This window comes from Lissotriton helveticus, chromosome 6 (assembly GCF_964261635.1).
Source record: "Lissotriton helveticus chromosome 6, aLisHel1.1, whole genome shotgun sequence".
Classification (NCBI taxonomy): domain Eukaryota; kingdom Metazoa; phylum Chordata; class Amphibia; order Caudata; family Salamandridae; genus Lissotriton; species Lissotriton helveticus.
In genome coordinates, this window is record NC_136067.1 from 1480530896 (window position 1) to 1480552732 (window position 21837).

Genomic DNA, 21837 nt, shown 5'->3' on the forward strand with positions numbered 1-21837 from the left:
TCCTAGCAGACACACAGGGCTTGAATCGCAAACCACAAATTGGTGCTCATCGCTGTACTTCCCTATTTTCACCTGTACCGGTTCTGTCAATTGGCTGGTTATTCTCCTGTTTGCGACCCCTACCACCTGTATGGTCTCTCCAGACATGGGCAGGTCTGGAACTGCAGCTGATCTGATCGTGGATCTAGTGGCTCCTGTGTCCACCAGAAATGTCGTAGGGCACCCTGCTACTTCTGCTTCAACATAGGGTCCCCTCTGATCTACCTCTAAGGCCGCCCCAAGGGTGCAGTCTTCTCTTTCCACTCTCTGTCCGGTTAATGGGTCCACATAATAGCATTCTTCACCTTCCACAAACAGGGGCATTTGTCTATAGGTCTTACCCATACTCCCTACTCGAGGAGGTTGCGGGAACTGGGCTCGGGGAGGAGCCCCCCCCCCTTTGAGCACCTTTCCTTGGTATGGCGTCGCCCCTCTCATAGGTGCGCTCTGGACCTCTTCCTCCTCTATCTCTTGCTCTCCTATCTCTACATTGTAAGGGCACTCGCGTTTCCAATGCCCCAACTCGTTGCACTGGTGGCACCTAGTCGTTTTCTTCAAGGTAGCTATGTCTACTCTGGGTCTGAAGGTAGTACTCTCCTCATTACCCTTGTTCTGACTGTACTGCTTCTTACCTCCTGTACCTGTCCCTTGCTGCTGTTGTTGCGGTCCCCCCTTTCCTGCTGCCTGCAATTGTACCACCATCAGCTTCTCTTTTAGTTTCTTAGCCTTGGAGTCTACCTCATCACAGCAGTACCTGGCATATCTCAGTATTTCATCTAGGGGTCTACTTTGCCAACAAATCGAGTGTTGCTGAATCATTAAACTAATATCCGGTCTCAGTCCCAGGACGAACTTGGACACGAATTGCCCTATGTCCTTTGGATCCATTACATCCAAGCCGCTATACTGTTTAAACGCCTTCAGCAATCTCTCGTAATATTCATGGACTGTCTCTTTGGGTTCCTGTCTCGTTCTGTCTATTCTGACCCAATCTATGTCTTGCATTGGCACTTTTTCTTTCAGCCAAGTCATCACTCTCTCGAATTTTGCCATCACGATCTCGGACGGCCCATTAGTCCTAGCATCTCTCTCTGGCTCCGTTGTGGGCCACTCAGCGCTAACCTTGCATGCTGTCCACAGATCTCCTGGTACTACAATGTCAAACAGCGTGTTCAGATCTATCCATAGGACTTTTGAGATCTTTACAAACCTCTCGACTTGCTTGTACCACTCCACGGGGCTCTCTCGTAACTTGGGGAAAGATGTGGTAAAAGCAGCTAAATCTCCCCTACTCCAAGGGACATGTACATAGCTCCCATTGGCAACTTCACGCAAAGGGTAAGCTTCTATTCCCTGCTGTCCTGGTGTTATACCAATCATGCTTCTTCTGCCGGTCCCTTTCTTGGACCACCTCTCTTCCCACTTATCTAGTGCCCTCCATGTCCTTATTCCAGTAATCAATTCCCTTATGTGTGTTTTCAGCCCAATCGTTCTCCTCTCATCTAGATCTCGATCTGAGTAATGTAGCCTGTGGTTACCCTGTAATGCTTTGGTTCTTGACAAGTCCACCATATATTTGCCTGCTAGTTCGACTAACTTCTCATGGACTGCTCTCGCCTTTCGTGTGATGTCCTTTGCCATATACAGTATTTCATCCTGTTCATACATTTCCATTCTTTCTAAAGGCAGGGTACCATCTACCATGTCATCCAGATCTGACCTTAAGCTGGAGACATCAAGTCTCTTGGCTTTTATCTCAGCTCGCAATATGTCTTTTGAAGGGGGCTCACTGGTCTCCCTACCATCCCAACTTCGAGCTCTGCGTTTGGGCTCAGGAGAATTAATGGGTGGCCTCCCTTGCTCCCATCTCTCCAGGTCCCATGCTCGGCCATCCAATCTTGGAAGGTGATGGAACACGGGCCTTTTATCCCTACTCTCTCTCTGCCCACTCTCGTCTTCTTCTCTCCTCTCACCGCACATCTCTCTGTTATTTTCCCTCTGGTCGCTACACTCCCTTTGCCTCGTATCGCTCAGTATCCGATACGATCCTTCCTGGTTCCCCATATTCCCTGGGCTGCGCTCATTTCTGTCATCACAGGGACTATGGTGCGACCTCTCACAACTCCCATTCTGTTCTCTGGTGCCAGGCACACAGTGTGGACACTTAAAGCTGTTCCTGTACTCTTGCGCTCTCCTCTCCCCTTCACTGAGTATTGGGCACGCCACCCCTTCACTCCCGGGGCCCCCGTTTTCCAGGTCTGTTCTACCTCCATTCCGGGCCCAATGGGTGACTCCCCTACTCCCTCTACAGTCCCACTCCGGGCTACTCTCCCCAGCCCCGCAGTGAGTTCGTGCTCTGCTGTCCTGACTTTCCCTTTCTGCTTCTGCAGCATTGATGCACTTTTGAGCCTTCACTGCCTCATCCCACTGCTTCATGTACTCATTTAGTTCTTGAAAGGACTTTCGTCCAGATCCCCTCAGATCCATTGGCCATCTAGGGCCCCCAGGATCTCCTCCTGGGTCCCCTGCTGTGTGCATCGGGGTACTCCACTCTCTGGGTATCGGCATCTGACTTGGGGAATTAGTGGTATCGTTCCTCCTTGCCTGCTCTGCTCTTTCTCTGTCTTTCCGTTTCCGTTCTTCCCCTTTTGCTCTCTCTTGGTCATATATCGATATTATAGGACCTATGGTAACAGGTACCTGTAGTGCATCTGGTAATGGGTAGGATGTGGCGCTTTCCGTTTCCGGCGCTCTTTGTACCACAAACCTACCGACTACCTGTTGCACCTGACTAGGCTGGAGCAACTCTTTCTTTGGCTCAGGATCCCACTGTGAACTGGGAAGCAGTCTATGCTCTCCTGCATTGCCCCCCTTTTCTCCTTCAGTATTCTCGACCTCTCCCCCTGCTCTATTATACGGGGGTGGCCTGTCTGTCAGTAATCTGTTTATCAGGCTGTCCTCTGTTTCGCTCTCATCATCTTCTTCTAGGGGGCTTTTATTTACTGGCGCCTCTAACACTGGGTACAGTTTATTTATTTCCAAATTATGCACTCTCCATCTTTTAGCATCCGCATCCCACCTGGCATCCTGTACTGCCCTTACCGAGCGTTTCACCCTTTCTTGTCGTCTATTCATATTCCTTTCATGCGCTGCCCTAAGCCATGCTTCAAGGGCTTCAAACTGGGTTGGTCTAGGCAAGGGTCTCTTTGAGGTCATGACTGATTTCAATCGATGTAACACCTCTAATCTGAACGTCCCGTACTTCGGGAACGTCAGTTCCTCGTTTCCTTCAGTAATCTTACTCCACTCTGATATCCAAAGGATCGTATGCAACCCAACATTTACTGCCATATAACGAGCTGGCGTACCCTCCGGCGGGGCTTCTTCCCCTTCATACGATCCTCTCCTCTCTTTCTTAAACAGCGCTTTCAACCATTTAAAACACTTCATAATTATGCGCACAAAATCCAGCCTCGCTACTCTGTTTACTTCCTGATGACAATCCACCAATCCTGTCGCGGCTTTGCTAGCTTGGCCTATCACAGCGCGGTCTTTCTCCTGTTGGCCAATCACGTCGCGACCCTGTATGACGTGTTCGCTAGCTGGCCTATCACAGCGCGGTCTTTCTCCTGTCAGCCAATCGCTGCGCGACACCACCTGACGTCTCTTTTCTCCGCTTCGCAGCAGCACCCCTCCTTTCTCAACTCGTCTCCCGGTTATGCATGCGTCCCATTCATACACTGAAAAATGACTACTTCCGACCAAGCGGTCACTTCTCTCGACTGTACGTCCACAGTCTATCTGTAATTGTCAACACAACTGACGAGATGTCTATCGTCTTTCTGATAGGTTACTTACACACACAGTAACTTCCGACCAGCGTCCGTTACTCACGCACTCACTCTTACGTTCCCCCTATCTCGGTCTCTCGGGTGATCAATGGTACCTCATGACCCCCTTCACACTAGTTGACAATTACTCTGGGTGTCCGATACACCCGAACCACTTAAGCTCTCCTTGAACTTAAGATTTCCACCGGTTGCGCGCGCTCACAACCTGTTCCACAGTCACTCTACAGACATTCAACTCCGCCAGACATTACAACATAGATACAATACAAAACACCGCAATCTAACACGCATAACCCTTTATACTCACTCTCTCTGATACTGCTGCTTTTTCTGTCTCACGTCATCCGGATCTTCATCTGCGGGCTGTTCTTCCGATCATCGATTTCTAGGGGCCTTGGGGTAAGCTAACCTGGCCTAGGTCACCGTCCTCAAGAAGGCAACCATCCTCTATAGCTACCAACTGAAAGGGCGAGATTTTGATCGATACCTTATCTCTATTGATCCAAACCTCGATCTGGTCGACTGAACCTTTATTGCCTGTCTTGGAAGGAAACAGTACACCTATCTGCAAATTAGTTCACCCAAGAAAGGACTCTACTCTCAAAGATCACGGACAACTTCTAGGTTTCAAAAGTTTATTGTAAAGATATAATGAGCTGCAAATACAAGCATCTCAGAATGAGATTCACGAGATACACAGGTCCAATTACATACATGTGCTCTCGAAAAGCCCTCAGACGAGCAACAGAAATCACTAACACAAGTTCTAAAAATAGCAAAGCTATCAGCATAGACGCATATCTCTCCTTCATTTAGGTTGGAGGAAAACAAACACAGGTTAGGCGTCCCTACCCTGTTCTAGATGGTATCCCTACTTAACCAAATCCCAACCTAACAAAGGTGTCAGCAATGAATGACCCCCAAGGGAAGTCACCCACTCTAAGTCTCTTGGTGAAAACCTAAAGTTCTCCAGTCATGACCCCTCACTGCCTACCCATCCGCTCTCTAAAGGGTCCTCAGGTCTCTGCTCTAACTCCACCCAGGGGTGCTGTCCCTAATACAAAACAGTCAACAACATTTGAGACGCCCCTTGCGAAACGCCTCTCACGTGGTGCAACTTCAGGCTTTTTCCATGATGCTTTGTATTGGGCCTCAGACGTTAGAGTTGACCTTGCTTCTCAGTCTCTTCTCCGGCCCGCTGATACCCCTTAAACATTCCAGAACCCTCCTCCATGTCTGGGCCGTCTACTGAACAGACCTCTATTCATTCACTTATAATTGGATCCCCCCTTTCCTGTTGCAGACAGATATCTGCCGCCAAGAACCCAACTCTCATAGACTTCTAAAAAGGCTTGCAACATTTCTCAGCCCAGACATGTACGTGTAAATCAATGCTAAAACATTTCAGGCCTACAATATTTCACATTATGATTATAGCATTCAAATTCTTCATTTAATTAAAGCATGTTAAACTCTTATTCTATTATTTAGAAAACATTACTCTAAATCATGGCCCATTAATGCAATGACCAAAAACGTTAAACAATCTGTGTCGTGAAAAGAAACACCTTCCCTTTTAGCTCCAACTCTGGCCCTGAGGCCTACCACGTTCTGCGTTTTACCACAGACCATCTTATATGTTAACAGCTACACGACATAGATTCAAAATAATCACGTCTAATAAAATCATATAATGTCACACATTTCTGTATTAGTTCCACTTCTACTTAAATCTCTATATTAGCTATACATTTAGAATATAATTTCAGATACTATTAGCACTCATGGCATTTCTCATCATGACTTGTGCTTACTATAGGTAAGTGTGATGTACTCATACATTTATATCAGTTTGCGCTCTCTCACTACTTTAACAACCAGTTTACCAAGCACTGGGACCTGTGGACGAGCGGAGGACAGGAAGACACACTGACACGCTATCTTGGATCTAGACACGCATAAATATTCAACTCGAAACGAAACACAGATAAATACACGCAAACATACACGCAGGCGTACAACGAAGCACACAGACATGCAGAAAATTACCCAGAGCGGAATCAAGCACGTGCAAAGCTCACAGGTGTAGATGGTGCTGCTAAGCGCTGCTCACCTGCTGTATTTAAGGTGTCCTCGTGCCCCGCGCTGCTCACCGGTCCCTGGGGTTCTCCTCCTGTCACTCCAGGGTTGTAGGATGATCCCAATAAGTCTTCTTCAGCCTCCGCTCCCTGCTGAGAGTCACTGCCACCCTGCACAGCGGCCCCCTCCTCCACGCAGCTCCTCGACCACGATACCGCACCTGCGCAAGGCTATCGGCGCACCTTGCCTCTCAGCGCTATCTGCCCAGCCTGCCTCTCGGCGCTATGTGCGCAGCAAGCCCTCAGTCCCCTGCTGCCTGTCCTCAACGCCTCGGTGTCAGCGGCGACCCCCTGGTCGCTGCTCCCCTGTCCCAGCAGCGATACCCGGCTCCCCGCACGAGCTGCACAGAGAGCACCGGCCAGCGCACGCGGCAGCGCTCCCAATTGGCTGGGGGCGATGACCTCACGGCTCGCGGCTCCTCCCACGGCGGAATCTCCTGCCCTGTCGGAAGCTCAGAATATTAGCTGTGCTTCAGCAAGTGCGTAACAGGCTCCTCAGCAGACAAGGAAATCCCTCCACCCCAAGTACCGCTCGGTGCAGGCTCCCCCCAACACTGGTGGACATCCACTCTGCAGCTGTGACACCCCCCTTTCGTTTTTTTTGCGCAAAGTCTACTAGACAGGGGTTCTGCTGAAAAATTGGAAGTGCCCAAAACAAAAGCAAGCCTTAAGTAGGGAGGTTCACCCAGTGCGCGGTAGATGACGGGGCAAGAGGCAGTGCAAATAGCAGCGACAGATTACCTACGCCCATTGTCACTGGACCATTAGTCAAAACTAGTCATAAACATATCCAAGAGCATTTTTCAGGAAGGTCCACAAATTGAGATAGACAACAAAGCCCCTTCCACCCACTTTCCGCGTCAAAAAGATGAGAGATATACCTAAACGATTTCAAAATTAAAACATCAAAGAAGCACGAATGGTGGTTAGAGTGCACTGGTGCGGCCAGCCTCTCCTTTAAGGATATATCTTAATTTCTTCTACATTATAACAGCTACTATGAAACAAAACTCCTGTCTGAGTAGTGCTGACAGCTCAGGTCCGGGCATTGATTCGCGCGCGGGCAGCTGAGGAGGCTGCTGAGTGGAGAATGGGGAGTTCACCTTCTTGGCCGCGAGCCACCGTGTCCATTATATATTCAGACACCACGGAACCTGCTGAGCTCAAACTGTCACCACGGGCACAGCGTGATCCAGCTGGAAGAGCGTTAAACATTTACAGAGCAGCGCGTGCAGGAGGGACTCCGAGGCAGCAGTGAGGAGGGACTTGCGACAGACAGTACCAGTTCCCGAGCAGTTCATTCTTTCAAGGGATGCTGGTTCGCCCTGAGGTAAAAGACGTCAGACCTATTGTACTGGACTGTTTGTTTAACATATTTCATGGCGACGCTGCAGAGTAAGCATAACAGCAGTGTATGTTCAGGTTTGAAATATGTTCCCAAGACTTTTGAGCACCTGGAAGAATGGGCAGACCTTTCTCTGCATTATTAAAATATTTTAATAATTGTTGATGAACGTAGCAGTGAATAAAAATAAAACGAGGATTGTCAAAGTAAATATTTTTCACTTTTGTTTAGTAACATATTTTACCATGCTGCACTAATACACACAATTACAGCATGCCCAGCTGCAGTGCTTTCACTACACAGATACCAGCAAGGCAGAGTATGGACAGCAGCAGTGTACATGTTCTCAAACATAGAACACATTAGCAGCACATGTGTCACAAATAGCAGTCATATGTAGCAGCAGTAAGCATTCTACCAAAAAAATGCAACTCTCTCTCTCTCTCTCTTTCTCTCTCTCTTCTCCCGTCACACATTATTGATAAGTTCTTCTCTGGAGTAATGTATCCTCTTTTGAGGCACTTATCAGGAATATTTCACCCTGTTCTCAATGCCTCTTGCCTCACCTAGAACATTGTTACTACTCACATAGAAAAAATAGCGTATTGTGTCCTGTTCTGTAGGCCACATCTGGGTTTTTGTGCTGTGCTCTAAACTGCTCATCTGGTGTGCTATTTTATTAAGTGCTTGAAGTTTCTCCTGGTGGACTGTGTCCAGTTCTCTGAACCCCATCTACTGTATTGATTTACATTTAAAGGACCCTTTTGTCATATTGTGTCCCAGTTTAGGTCACCTCTTCTATGTTGTGTTTGTTACTAGTGGTTACGCCTCCAGTTTTATTTGTAGTTCCAAACACCACCTCTGGGGTATCGTGTTGGAGGCCACATCTGGTGTGTTGTGTGCCGTTCTGAACACACCCTCTGTAGCATTGTGCCCAGTTCTAGAGGTGTTATCTAAAGTGCTGTGTTTAGTTCTGGAGAAAACCTGTTGTTTATTGTGTCCAGCACTGAAGTACTGGGGAACTAACATAGAACTGGCACTGATGGTCAAATCCATCCCTCCATCCTCTCTCTCTCTTTCCTCTCCTATTGCATCTTCCCTCTCCCTCTTTCAGTCGCCTTCCTATGCCTGATGCAATTCATCTAAGGGAGCTGGTGAAAGCAACAGAGGCACCTGAGTGGCCCACTGCCCTAAAAACACTTCCAGGGACTCCAGCTCACTGAGTAAACACACAGTGGAATAAAAGTCCTCTCCAGCTCTGTGTGCCGCATCTCAGCCGCGGCCCGTGGAGGGAGTTGTGGTGGAGCAGAAAGGTGGGGCAGGAGAGGGGCAGGGTGGGGGGGGGGGGGGTGCTAAAAACCGGAATATGGACAATTGGAGGTAAGTAAACATTTTAATAAATAAAATGAATTTCATAGCTCGCCCTGCATCGCAAAATGCGGGTACGATACGAGGAGCTGCTAGCGAACCAGGTAGAACTGCTAGAAAAGTTACGCTGTCACAATTACCTAGCCCACTCCGCCTGCTCCCACTCTTCATCTGACAGGGCAGGTAAACTGCCCCACATCCATATTAGGCAAGAACACCCACACCATCCCATACATGCTATTAGGGACGGGATCTGACAGATGACATACACACGGCGGGACATTCACGAGGCCAAGATCAAACATTAAACTGCGCTTTATGCATCCAGCGCACACAGTGACTCCCAACAAATAGGTTATAAAATCCTGGTGACAGTACTTGCTAACCGTCTTGCACCCTAGGTGCCCTCTTTGGTACACACAGATTAGAATGGTTTCGTCCCAGCCCAGAACACTGCACTCAACCTTCATCACTACTTCAGAGTAGCTGAATATGCCCCCCCTCTACTGGCCATGCTCGGGATGCCCGGTGCTCAACCTCGAGAGAGTATGTGATTCCCTTGAGTGGGACTGTCTCTTTGCAGTTCTGCCACAGTTTAGCGTGGATCCCTATTTCCTCAGCATGATTCGGCTATTATATAAACGCCCAACGATGCGCGTGAAAACTGGGCCCTACATATTGGACACTATCCAGGTGGGTCACTGGACTCGTCAAGGCTGCCCACTCTCCCCACTCCTTTTCTCCCTGGTGGTGGAGCCTCCTGCAGCATTCATTCGTGCCCGGAAGGACATGGCTATTCCCCTGGGTGACAGCATGCATACAATCTGCTTATATGCCGTCAACCTCTTATTATACGCAAGAGACCTCCACGCTATCCCCCACTCGTTAGACTCAGCGCTATCACAATTCACCACAGCATCAGGGCTGAGGGTCAAAGCAGCGAAATCCACCCTCTTCCCATACTCGTTATCCACTCAAGATCCGAGGTACTCACTGGGGGGGTCCCAGTGTCATGGTTCATTGGCGCATTCCAATACTTAGGTATCCACATATATCATGCCAATACCAACCTGTTCAATGGGCACATCACTAGAGCCACACCACCTCCATTTACTCACAGATGGCATTCTGGAAGACACTTCCTCTGTCTATCTTGGGTTAGATGGCCCTCACGAAGATGGGGATTCTCCTGCATCTTCTTTACTATTTCGCAACACTGCCTCTTTACATTCCCCCTTCCTACTGCAGAAAACTGGAAGCAAAGGTCTGGGATTTTCTCTGGAGGGAGTCCAGGCACAGGGTCTCCATTAGAAAGCTGTACCTGCCGACGGGACAGGGTTGGCTAGCGATGCCTAATTCTGAGCACTATTACTTAGCAGCTCAGCTGCATTGGGTTGCTAGATGGCTAGCTGCCAGACACCTGTCAGATACCGCCACACTGCAACCACCAGTGGAGCTTCACACTTTGCTTTGCATGTTTCACCCTTCAGCCCAGAAAAGCTGACTCCTTGCTGCTCTCCATAGCGTACAAAAGTTACTGCAGAAGCCTATACATCACCCGGCACTCTGCACCATATGCTTTACTGGGATCACCAAGGGGTGGGTTGTACATCACGGCAGTGGAGTTGAGCAGTTGGGAAGCAGCGGACATTCACAACACATGCGACCTTTTTAGAGATGGCACCTTAATCCCATATACATACCTAATCTCAGAGGATGGCCTGCCCCCGGGGCAATTCATATTACACTGTGCGCTCATAGCTTTACTTTTCATCAGGTGGGGTAGATTAACAACAGAACCCCCCATGCACCACCTGATTCAGAACTTACATATAATGGGCACAAGGGGGACACTTGATACATTGGTTTGCCTCGTCCCTCCGTCAACATACTGCAGTCCCACTGACCCCCCTGAAACAACATTGGGAGGAAGACCTAGGGCATGCCCTGTCAGAGAAGGAATGGGTGGCAATGCTGGAAAGCCCAACATGTGTCCCTCGCAACCAGTGCTTCTGGCAGATTCAATAATTTATTCTCCATTGCGCATACCTCTGCCCGCCCCAGATAAACAAGTAGTTCCACCAAGCTGACTCCAAATGCCCCAGGTGCCGCCTGCCAGATGCAGATCTACTAAACATGATCTGGTATTGCCCGGTCCTGAGTGAGTACTGGACTGGCCTAGCAGCCACTTTATCCCGCTGCACCAAACGTGAAATTCCCTTTCACTTAGAGGTGTATGTTTTATATCTTTTTAAGAGGTGCGGGAAACACAAGGTCACCTCACGATTCTTAGACCTGGGCCTAGACACAGCGAAACACCTGATCACCAAAAGATGGAAAACACCAGAGGCGCCCCATGCAATGGGCTGGCGCCGCTACTTGCTCAATTGGGCCAGGGCAGAGTGGGTGGCTGTGCGGAGGGAGGACATGCTGGGGCTCCCCAAGTTCCCCTTAGCTATAGACTGGGGGGCTATTGTGGACCAATTGCAGAAGATAGCTACATCCGCAGTAGACACACAGGAGGAAGCAGGGGTCTCATCAGCTCTAAGGTAACATGCCACTATCACTACTGCGATGCTCCAATGCTGGCACCTCCCCTCAATCCCTTCTTAACCTGGTGTATGATATGACCCTACTGCGTGCTACAAGCAGTTATTCACCTGATGCAACACTTTACGGCCTCAGGTCACGGGTGGTTAACCCTTTCCTTCATTTAAATTATTTTGTCCATTTTATGTTGTACTCTCTGCCCACTGTTCAGAGATTACACCACACATAGACTGGTGCTATAATACACAGCAAGATGTCAGAACATACACTAGCGCTCTCTCCCAGATATCCTAATGTTACTGATACCTTTATTACTTCATGCTGGACACATTACTGACCTACTATCAATGCTGTGTCCATCAGCACTTGACTTGCTATTGTATTATTCCCAGTATAAGGTGTTGTTGATCTATTACTCTGCTGCGCTGTTAACATTGTAAACGACAATAACAAGATTTAAATAAAAAATCAAGTGGAATGTTTGTCTTATAATGCTGAATTTTGTGTTTAGCAGACAACAATATTTGGTGGCCTAAAGCAGCATTGGGGCAGTCCCATGGATACTCAGATGTTGTTCGGGATGCTAAGTGCATGGATGGAAAATGCCTTCAGTCTTCTTTTTACTTTTTTTACACTTCTCAGTCTGCAGTCCAATGGTGTCCTTATTGAGAGTGCGCCAAAAACCATCAGGGATGGTTAGTTTTTCTGAAAAACAAGCAGGGGTTGCTGTTCGAGATTGCTTTGTACATGATGCAGCTGGGTTTGAAGATGATGAGGGAACTTCACCATGTGCTTTGTTTTGCAACTCAAGAACTGGCAGGGATTTTACCCATATCCGGCAATGCATGACATGAACAATATTTAGGAGAGCAACACATTTCTCTGGGTAGGAGTGTGTCTGGTAATTTGATTACTATGGAACTGATGAGTTCGGATTATTCAGAGGATAGTTGTAGATCGTGGATGTGCAGCTCAGCCCTCAAGCTTAACGGCTCCAAAACGGAATTGATGCTGCTGGGGAATTCTTTTCCATCTTTATCTCCTAGCAGCTGGCCTATCTGTTTGGGACCAGCACCCACCCCCAAGCAGGAGATCAAGAGCCTGGGGGTGTGGCTCGAGCAGGACCTTTCTTTTAAAACACATGCTAAAAAGACTGCTGGCGTGTGTTTTGGCCTGCTTCGATCAGCCCGGAAGATCTTACCCCTCCTTCCAGTGGCTTCCAGGAGGTTACTTATTCAGGGGCTTATCATCTCGCGGTTGGACTTCAGCAACGCGCTGTTCTTGGGTGCTCCAGAATCTACCCTGAATAAACTGCAACAAGTGCAGAATGCGGCCGCCAGGCTCCTGACGGGCCTTCCAAGGTGTCATTCTGCTCGCCCTGCACTGAAGGCGCTACACTGGCTCCCTGTCAGAGACAGGGTGAAATTTAAGTCGCTCTGTGTGGCCCATAAAATCTTGCAGGGGAATGGTCCACCTATCCTGTGGGATATGGTTCAGCCGTATAAGGCCTCTCGTTCCCTTCGCTCGGACCATCAACACTTGCTGCAGGTTGCGAGGGTGAAGAAGGCAAGAACTGGGGGGAGAAGATTCTCTGTAAATGTGGCCATGCTATGGAATTCTCTGCCTCTGTACTTACGCGCGGAAACGAGTCTTCTTCGCTTCCGTAAGCTTTTAAAAACTCATTTATTTACTGTCTAGTTCTTGTGTTTACAGTGGCAGTGCCTTCTTCTGGATCAGCGCTGGGATGCCCAAGGGTAACCAGGCGCTATATAAAACTCGCTAATAATAATAATAATAATCTCATCATTGTAAAATATATATTTTTTTGTAATACCTTGGTCCGATGAACAGAAACAGAAACCCCCCCACTTCTACTCCAAAGCTACGCAGAGAAATTGACAGAATGCGGGCTTCAAATGAGGTTGTAGAAAAGGTGCAATTTATAAGAAACCCCATGGGATTCCTTCTAAAACCACTGTCTGGACCAACTGGGCTACCCCACTGGTACTCCCAAGCTGTCCGTGGCCAGGACCAGGCCCTGGGCAACCCAGGTGCCACCGGTCCTTGCCTATTCGCAGAGCGGGGGGTAGTAACCCCTGGCACATAGGAGCCATTCTCCACTCTTCCTGTCTGCAAGACAGGACTAGACTGCCACTGGTTCTCCAGCCTAGGGCCTACACCCTCAGGTGGACCAGGAGTCTCGGGGAAGGCTCTCCTCCCCCTACCTCTTCTCCTAGGGTTCCTCCTCCTCCGGCGAGGGGTACTCCTAGAACGCCATTCCAACCCAGGGCTTATCCACTCAGGTTGCACCGGGGTCAGAGGTAGGCTCTCCCACCCTCTGCACCCCCTTCCAGAGGTCTGCCCTCTCACAACTGGAGAAGTTCCTCTGGAAGAAGAACCGGTCAGGACACTGGTTACAGTTGTCCTACCCTTCAGGTCAGGCTGATCCTGAACCTGGCCTCCCAACCTCTGGTCTAAAACCTTTGGTGGAATAATTGCCTGGCACTCCAGGACTTCTGGGGGTTCACAGGCCATCCCCCTGAGGCTGACACATGACCCATGTGTCGTGTGACTGTCTGTCTGGCGCAGATCTCGCTTCCCCTGTCCACCTGACAGTGCGTGAAGATCCCCAGAACAGAAGTGGTGTCACCATGGTCACTACACGGGAACCTAGCCCAACTGGGTAGTCCCTGACCCACTGGTCCTTCCACTGGGGAACCCCCCCAATCACTCCTCCCTTCGGACTCCTGTGCCCTCCCAACTGGAGTAGCACTGCCGGACACTGGAACCCCTGGAGCTCTAGTTACAGATGCTCCAGGTTCCCTAGACACTAGGAGATCCTCCTCAAGTGTACTAACAGGACAGCCTAGGTCCCCAACCTGGTGTTCCCTCAAGAAACCACCCAGGTTCTGAGACAGGGCTTCAGGCATCTGGGGACTCTCAGCCACCCACTGACTCCTGCTCCACTGAGCCAGGTAGTCAGCCTCTCCACCCTTCTCACTATACTGGGACCTAGCTGGGCTACACTGTGCCTCTTCCACCACGCTGGGCTGGAAGATACCTGTACCACTACTGTTGGACTCACTCACTAATGACTCTAAAGAACCTCTGGCCCATTCCCAGCAGTCTGCTTCATCTGCAAGCTCACATGCGTCAGACAATTCACACCCCAACAGGTGTGTGCGCAACCCTGGTGAACAACAACTGAGCAGGTGCTCTTTGACAATCAGAACAAACAAGGCGTTAAAATCATCTTTCGTGTGAACCTGTACCCAAGCCCACAGTGTATCACAACATTCATCCTCAAAATCTACCCAAGACTGGTGAGACAGTTTCTTACTGTCCCTGAACTTCAACCTTAACTCCTCCTCTTGGGAAACAGGTACCAGACTGGGGGAACTGGGACTGGGATTTCCTACACTGAAATCTATATAGCTGCCACCACTGGACTCAACCCGCCCTGGGGAGTCCAGAAAATTAAAACTGCGCGCGGGGGATAGTCTACCCTCCAGAGCTACTTTGCCTCTGGTGGAGGCCCTCTCAGCCTCCACTATCCTTTCCTGCGCTAAGACCCTCTGAGTCTCTAGCTGTTGCTTTCTAATGCCCAGCTGTGCCATAGCCTGGGCATGCTCTAACCTGAGCTTCTCTAAAGCCAGCTGGTGCTCCCTTTCTCTCCTCCTATCTTCCAGCTCCTCTGAGGACAGGAAAAGGGATGAGGCGCTGCCTCCTACGCTGGACCCAGCAAAGGACTCCCTATCTATGGGGTCCTCACTATCTGCTGGCGTCCCTGTGCTATCATTTTCTTCCTCCTCCTCAGACTCTTCAGGGTTCCCCTCAGGCCCACCACCCTCCTGGTGTGAGACCCGGGCCCTCTCCTCACTGTGCTCACGCTCCCAGTCCTCCTTCTGCCATTGGATTAGGTTACCCCCAAGTTGGGACTGGGTGTCTGACTCATTCACTGCAATGTCTCTCTCTTCGCAAAACTCTCTCAGTTCATGCATAAACAGACCCCAGACATTAAAAGCAGACTCCATCTTGGCAGGATGCTCACAGACACGTGCAACACAGGGGACTTTACTGTCAGATCTGAAGCAAGAGTACACAATTACAAAGGTATTAGCAAGTTCCCTATCCCAGAGAGCTCACACTCACTTGTCTAGTGCCACACACCATTCATCCACACACAACCCCCCCCTCGGACTAGTAAGGCAGTTTCTACCACCCCTGATTTCTCAACCTGACCACATGTGACACAGGTAACAGACTCTGGGCGCAGGGCGGGGGACAAATGTACTTGACACAATTGCACAATGATACATTCAGGAGAAGAAAATATGGAAATTCACCAAAAAAACAATAATCCCCAAAATGTGATTTATCTAAAATGCAGAGTTTTGTAGTGCGGCCAGTTGCCACTGTGGTACAACGCAAACACAAATCCTTATCCTCAACGCTGCCGCCAATGTTAGAAATGGGATCCCTGGCTGGCCAGGGCTTTCGCCAAAGTCAGTCAGAGACCACCACTCCTAAGTCAGGGCAAGGGAGTTACACGCCAAGATAACCCCTGCTCACCCTCTAGGTAACGTGGCCCGAGCAGCAAGGCTAAACTTGGAGGCGATATGAGTTAAGTATTTGCGCACGCACCCCAGCAACAACACCCAAAGGCCCACCACAAAGGAAACTCCACACAAGGTTATATAAACATAGCCTTTGTATTACACCAAAACACATTAGATTAAAACACACACTTTACAATGTGCCAACAGGCACGGGCAGAATTTACAGGGGATATGTACAAGACAGGGCCACTTGGACCACTGTCAGGAATCAGCACTTTTAGAACATAACAGAAAATCACTGTAGCACAAAATAGCATACAACCAGTAACTACTGGTAATCAGGTAAGTACCACCTACGCAATCCTAACCACCTTAGGAACAGGTCACGCAGGGAACCAGGACCTCACTAGCACCACCTGTACTAGCAAGAACAACCCCCTAAGTATCATAATACAAGTAGGGGCATAGGCACATTACACATGATGCATCATTATACATTCAGAGGTGTAGGAGGGGAAAACACATGATGCAGAAACCTACATTCAGCGGTGTAAGGAACACATGACGCATCAACACACGTTCAGCGGTGTAAGGAACAAGGCACATGATGCATCAACAACACATTCAGAGGTGCAGGACACAGGGTGCGCAAAACATACAACACGCAGTACATTTCCTAACACCCAAAAGCAATAGGACATAGATCCTAACAGCATCTAAACCACAGTTAGCGCAGGAATCATAATAGCACATGATTTACATCAAAGTCCAGGGTCCAGGTTGCACCACTGCGCCAAGACGTAAACGTAGCAGTTGCTCCCAAAGTGCTGGGCAGCTGTAGAGGATGATGAGGGGCATCGTGGGAGTCTCACAGGCTCTGAGCAAAAGCACTGTCCCCCAAGAGCCTCTCTGGGGCTCTACCTCAACTGTGGGCTGGGAGCCTCGCAGGGCTCAACAAATATGCCCCCACAAGCCTCACTGGGCTCGCACTTCAAGGAATGCCTGGAGCCTCTCAGGCTCGAAATAGGGATGCCGCTAAGAGCCTCTCTGGCTCCAAATATGCACTGCCGTTGGAGTCCCCCTCTCTGGGGACTCGAAGTGAACAAACTGCGGCGACCAAGAGCCTCTCGGGGCCCGGGAAACAAGTGGGGCGCCTGGAGCCTTCTCGGGCTCCGAAACAACTAACTCCACGGAAGGGAGGGGGCGGGCACCGGCAATGTGCCCCGACGCCCCCCTCTCTTTAGCACACACACGGTCCCCACTCACCGGTCTGCCCTCACAGGGTCGTCTTCTCTCTGCGGCAGGCTCTCGGAGTCCGGGCGGCGGTGGCGCTCGGCAGGGCTCTCTCTCCTCATGGGAGCCCCGCCTTCCTCATGCGCCCGCTTCGCTATTCACCCGGTCCCCCATCTCGGGACCGGGCCTTCATCGGCTCGCGCTTGGCTTGGTTGGCGGCCCCGGGGCTCTCCCCAGCTCACGGGAGCCCCGGGCCGCGGAGGAAACTTCACTTCCTCACTTTCCTCGGGCCGGGCGCCTGGCCAATCACAGCGCGGCGGCGGGCGGGAATTCCTCCGGCAAACCGGAAGTCCCGCCTAGCGTCAGGCACCGTAGTGCCTGACTTCCTGTTTTGCGGCGCGAGGGCCACGGCGGTGAATCTCAGGGGCATTTAAGAGGGGTGGGCACCCTCGAGATTAAAAAAAAACATAGAAGCGAGGTGGGCACTCGCTAATGGACACATAAAAAGGGGTGGCACCCTTATATAAAAATAAAGTGCAACGAAGCACTCTGGGCCCAAAAAGGGCAGGAGCGCTTCCCTCAGAGGGAAAACGACAGCGCTCTGCCCAGGCAGGCAAATTAAAGCGCCCACAGGGCGCTGGGGGCAGCCACAGCCCTGGGGCAAGGACAGAAGCACAGCAGAAGGTCCTGGGCATCAGGAGGAGCATGCAGGGCCCAGGGGCCAGCGCACAGGGCAGGAGACAGCCCCCATGGCGGTCCCTCCTGGGCCCCACCAGCAGCAGCCCCCTCCTATCAGGATCCTGGAAGAGAACAACTTCTGTGGGGACACAGCCCCATTTTTATACATCACATTCCTTTGTCTGTAGGTGCAGGGTGGGGGAGAAACCAGTCGCAGCTGGTTTTGGAGCACCCTTGATGTGCTCATCACTTCACTCTATTCACTGGCAGGGCTAGGGTCGTTAGACGCACCACAGGGGGGCGGAGCCAGCATTGTGTGGGGGAAAGCCCAGCCCCATTGAAGACACAGGGGCACTCCTCCCCAGCCATCAGCATGATAATCTCACACTCACCACCGGGCAGACCCATCCAGACTTCCTGGAGCCAGGCTCACCAGCCAGCTCCAGCCAATCACACGCCAGGCATATTTTACACTAATATGCCAACTCCTAGAAGTGGCATTTGTACACAAGACACGATCATGCCACATACATCATTGCGAAGCATTCACTCTCACGAGTTCGCACATATCAAATTCGAGCATGCACACCTCACGCATCAGGAACTACCAGGGACACAGACATTCCCCATGCATTCCTATGGGAGGGCAGGCCAACCTCACTCCACGCACTCAGAGTGCGCACGCACTTTCCACTGGGACACAGTGAAAGTGCGCAGAACCCAAAAATCACCATCACCAGGTCACCATTAAAATCAAAAAGTCTAGGGGTGAACCTGCCAGAAGGGCCAAGTCCAACACTCCTCATTTAAAGTCTTCTGCATTTTATTTGCTTATTTCACACACGTGATACATAATCTTCTCTATATTTAGATGCCATGTCTCTGTGGTACTTGAAATAGCTTCTTGGAATAAGAACGATATTTATTTTCCTATTAAAAGACTGAGATTCTTCAATCATTTGTCTAAACGTTTTGTAGATGTAATGTTACCAGAACCTCTTTAAAATGAAGCAGAAAAATAGAATAGAAATTGGATTGGTAATGACAGGTTACTTACCGGTAACCTTCATCACTCCGAGTCGTAGACCTCCCCGTAACAGTCAATACCTCATGAGCATAGCTCCTCGCCCCAGAACTTCCAAGCAAAACAAAATTAGCCCATCCCTACACTCCAGGCTACTCCCACATCCTGTGGCATACAACTCATGACCCCTGTAATCACATCCTGTACACCCAAGCTCAAGAAGCAGGACAGGGAGGGAGGGATGGGAGCCAGGACTTTGACGGGGAAGTCTGCGACTTGGAGTAATGAATATTACCGGTAAGTAACTGGTCATTACCTACTCGTCAGACCTCCCCGTCACTGTCAATACCTCATGAGCAGACACCAAAGCACAATCGGCTACACCAAGTAGCAGAAAACAGACTTTATTAGCACAAGCAGAAAACTCACACTACCTGAACAGAACGCAACACCGCATCCCCAAACATAGCAGATCCAGTCCCACCCACCACCAAACGATAATGGGACATAAAGGTGTGAGGAGCACTCCAAGTAGCAGCCTTGTAGATCTCAGCCATGGAAGCTCCCTGAAAACAAGCCCAGAAAGCAGCCAAGCCCGAGTCGATCTCTCCTGCACTGACCCAGGCGCCAGAACGCCACAAGTATCATACACAGCCCCCACAGCCCACCTCGGCCAATGACTGAGAGTAGCTCCAGAAGGCTTCAGACCCTGACTAGCCAGTCCAAAGGTCACAAAAAGCGAATCCACCTTACAGAAAGGCTTAGTACACAACAAGTACACCTCAAGAGCCCTCTTAACATCCAAACAGTGCAGCCGCACCTCAACCTCCGCAAGAGAGTCCAGAGAGAACAGGGGAAAAACCAGATCCTCCGAGCAGTGAAACGTGGAAAGGACGTTGGACACAAAGGAAGGATCAGACCGTAAAACAATCCTACCTGGAAAAAAAATGCAAAAAGGGCTCTGAACAAAGCAAGAAACCCAACTCCCCAACCCTCCGGGCCGAGGTAATAGCGAAAAGAAAAAAACACCTTGATGGTTAAAATACGCAGAGACACCCCACCCAGAGGCTCAAAGGGAGCCGCCTGCAATGCCCTCAGAACCAAAGGAAGATCCCAACTAGGTGCAAAGGATTTAACCATGGGCATCTGAAGGAAACAACTCCGCAATAACCGGGACACCAATGGAACCACAGGCCCTCCCACCCACCCCTGAGCCCGCAAGGAGGACACAGTCAGACCCAAGTCGAATCCATCCTTCCGAAAATAAAAGATATGCATGGGTTCCACCTCCAAAGCAGACCAATCCCGATCCATACACCAACCCTGAAACAACACCCAATGCCTAACATAGGCCTTGATAGTCGAAGGGCGCCGGGACTACTGGATAAACTCAGCCACAGTAGGAGAACACCCCAAAGCCACCGGGTTCAACCTCGCAACAGTCAACCCACCAGCTGCAAGCGGACAAGACAATCCCGGGACAGAGGGGCAAATGACATGGGACAAGGAACCACTGGCAACCGCCAGCAAGGACCCACTGGCAACCTCAACAACAGAGGGAACCTTGGGCTTTGGGACAAAGCTGGAGCCACTAGGACAACCGCCACCTGATCCAACTTAACTTTCAGTCCCTCCTACCACCAGAAGGATAATGCATCTGCCCTCCAAACCGAGTACGACTTAACCAGAGAACAAAACCTCTCCTGCAAGACATTCCCCGGGGCAGCAAACAGATTCCCCACTGGGACCCCAAACCTTTCCATCAGACCCCAAACAGCTACCACATTAGGCACATGTTGGACAGGGAGGGAAACAGCCTGCTCAGGCGATCTGCCTCCGAGTTCAAAACCCCAAGCAGATGCAACGCTCTCAGAGACAAGTTTAAATCTGCCCAGTGGCAAATCTGCTGCGCTAACAAGTTGAGAGAAACCACAGTCTCACTTCAATGGTGGTTGACCTAACATACCACCACTGTGTTGTCTGACCACACCAACACATCCAACTGCAGGACCCTATGAAGAAAATGAGTCAAGGACAACTTCACTGCCAACTTTCTCCAATTCGAAGACATCCCTGCCGCCTGAAATGACCAAATAACTTGCACAGATTCTGGGCCAACACCACCCCACCCCAGCTTGCTGGCATCTGTCATCAGCACCAACCATTCCTGGGACACAAAGGGAGAGCCCTGGAAGAGGTTCTGATCTTCCAGCTACCAGGACAATTCCGTGGCAATAACCATAACCCCCAGAATCGACTGTTCGTAATTCTGAGACCCCGGACTTCAATGCCCCAGACCATGATTCAACCAGGGGTACAATTGCAAACGGGACCAAGGAACTATCATCACAGTAGTAGACATCAACCCCTGAACCCGCAATATCTGCAGAGCCATGGAAGACTGGGCTACCAACGCCTTCAGTTTGCGGGGTTCTGACAGGAAAACTTTCCCTATCTTGGTGTTGAAGAACACCCCCCAATGAACAGCAGTTCCTCAGTGGGGCACAGCTGGGACTTCTCCAAGTTCAGAATCCACCCAAACTGCTGAAGGAGCCAGCAAACCTCCTGGGTATGTGCTTGAGCCTTAAGGAAAGAAGAGGAAGATATTAACCAGTCATCGAGTAACGAAACACCTGGATCCCCTAAGCATGCAACAACTCCACAAAGGGTGCCAACACCTTAGTAAACACCCTGGGGAGGCAGACAGCCCAAAGGCAATACCTGGAACTGGTAATGATGGATGCCAACACAGAACCGTAGAAACCTCTGGGAAGCCACATGAACCAGCACTTGACACTAGGTATCCCTGAGATCCAGAGAAGCCAGGAAATCTCCCACTGACAGGAAGGGCAGAATCATCTGCAGCGACACCATTTTCAAGGACTGATGAGGGATGCACAAATTCACCACCTTCAGATCCAGATAAGGGCGGAAGTCTCCATTTGTTTTTTGGATCAGAAACAGGATCGAGTAAACCCTCGACCCTGTTGACTCACAGGCACCCTCACCACAGCCACTTTGGAAACCAGCTCCTGAACCCCGTCCAACAGAG

General features: G+C 50.1%; 1 protein-coding gene across 1 annotated transcript in view; it reads right to left on the minus strand.

Annotated features, from left to right (window-relative positions):
* CHRM3 (cholinergic receptor muscarinic 3) overlaps positions 1-6354 on the minus strand; it is a 2680897-nt gene extending 2674543 nt beyond the window's left edge. Inside the window, exon 1 of the mRNA XM_078649289.1 lies at positions 6004-6354. The gene's annotated coding sequence lies outside the window, so the exon portion shown is untranslated. The remainder of the gene's footprint in view (positions 1-6003) is intronic.
* Between the last annotated feature and the right edge of the window lie 15483 nt (positions 6355-21837).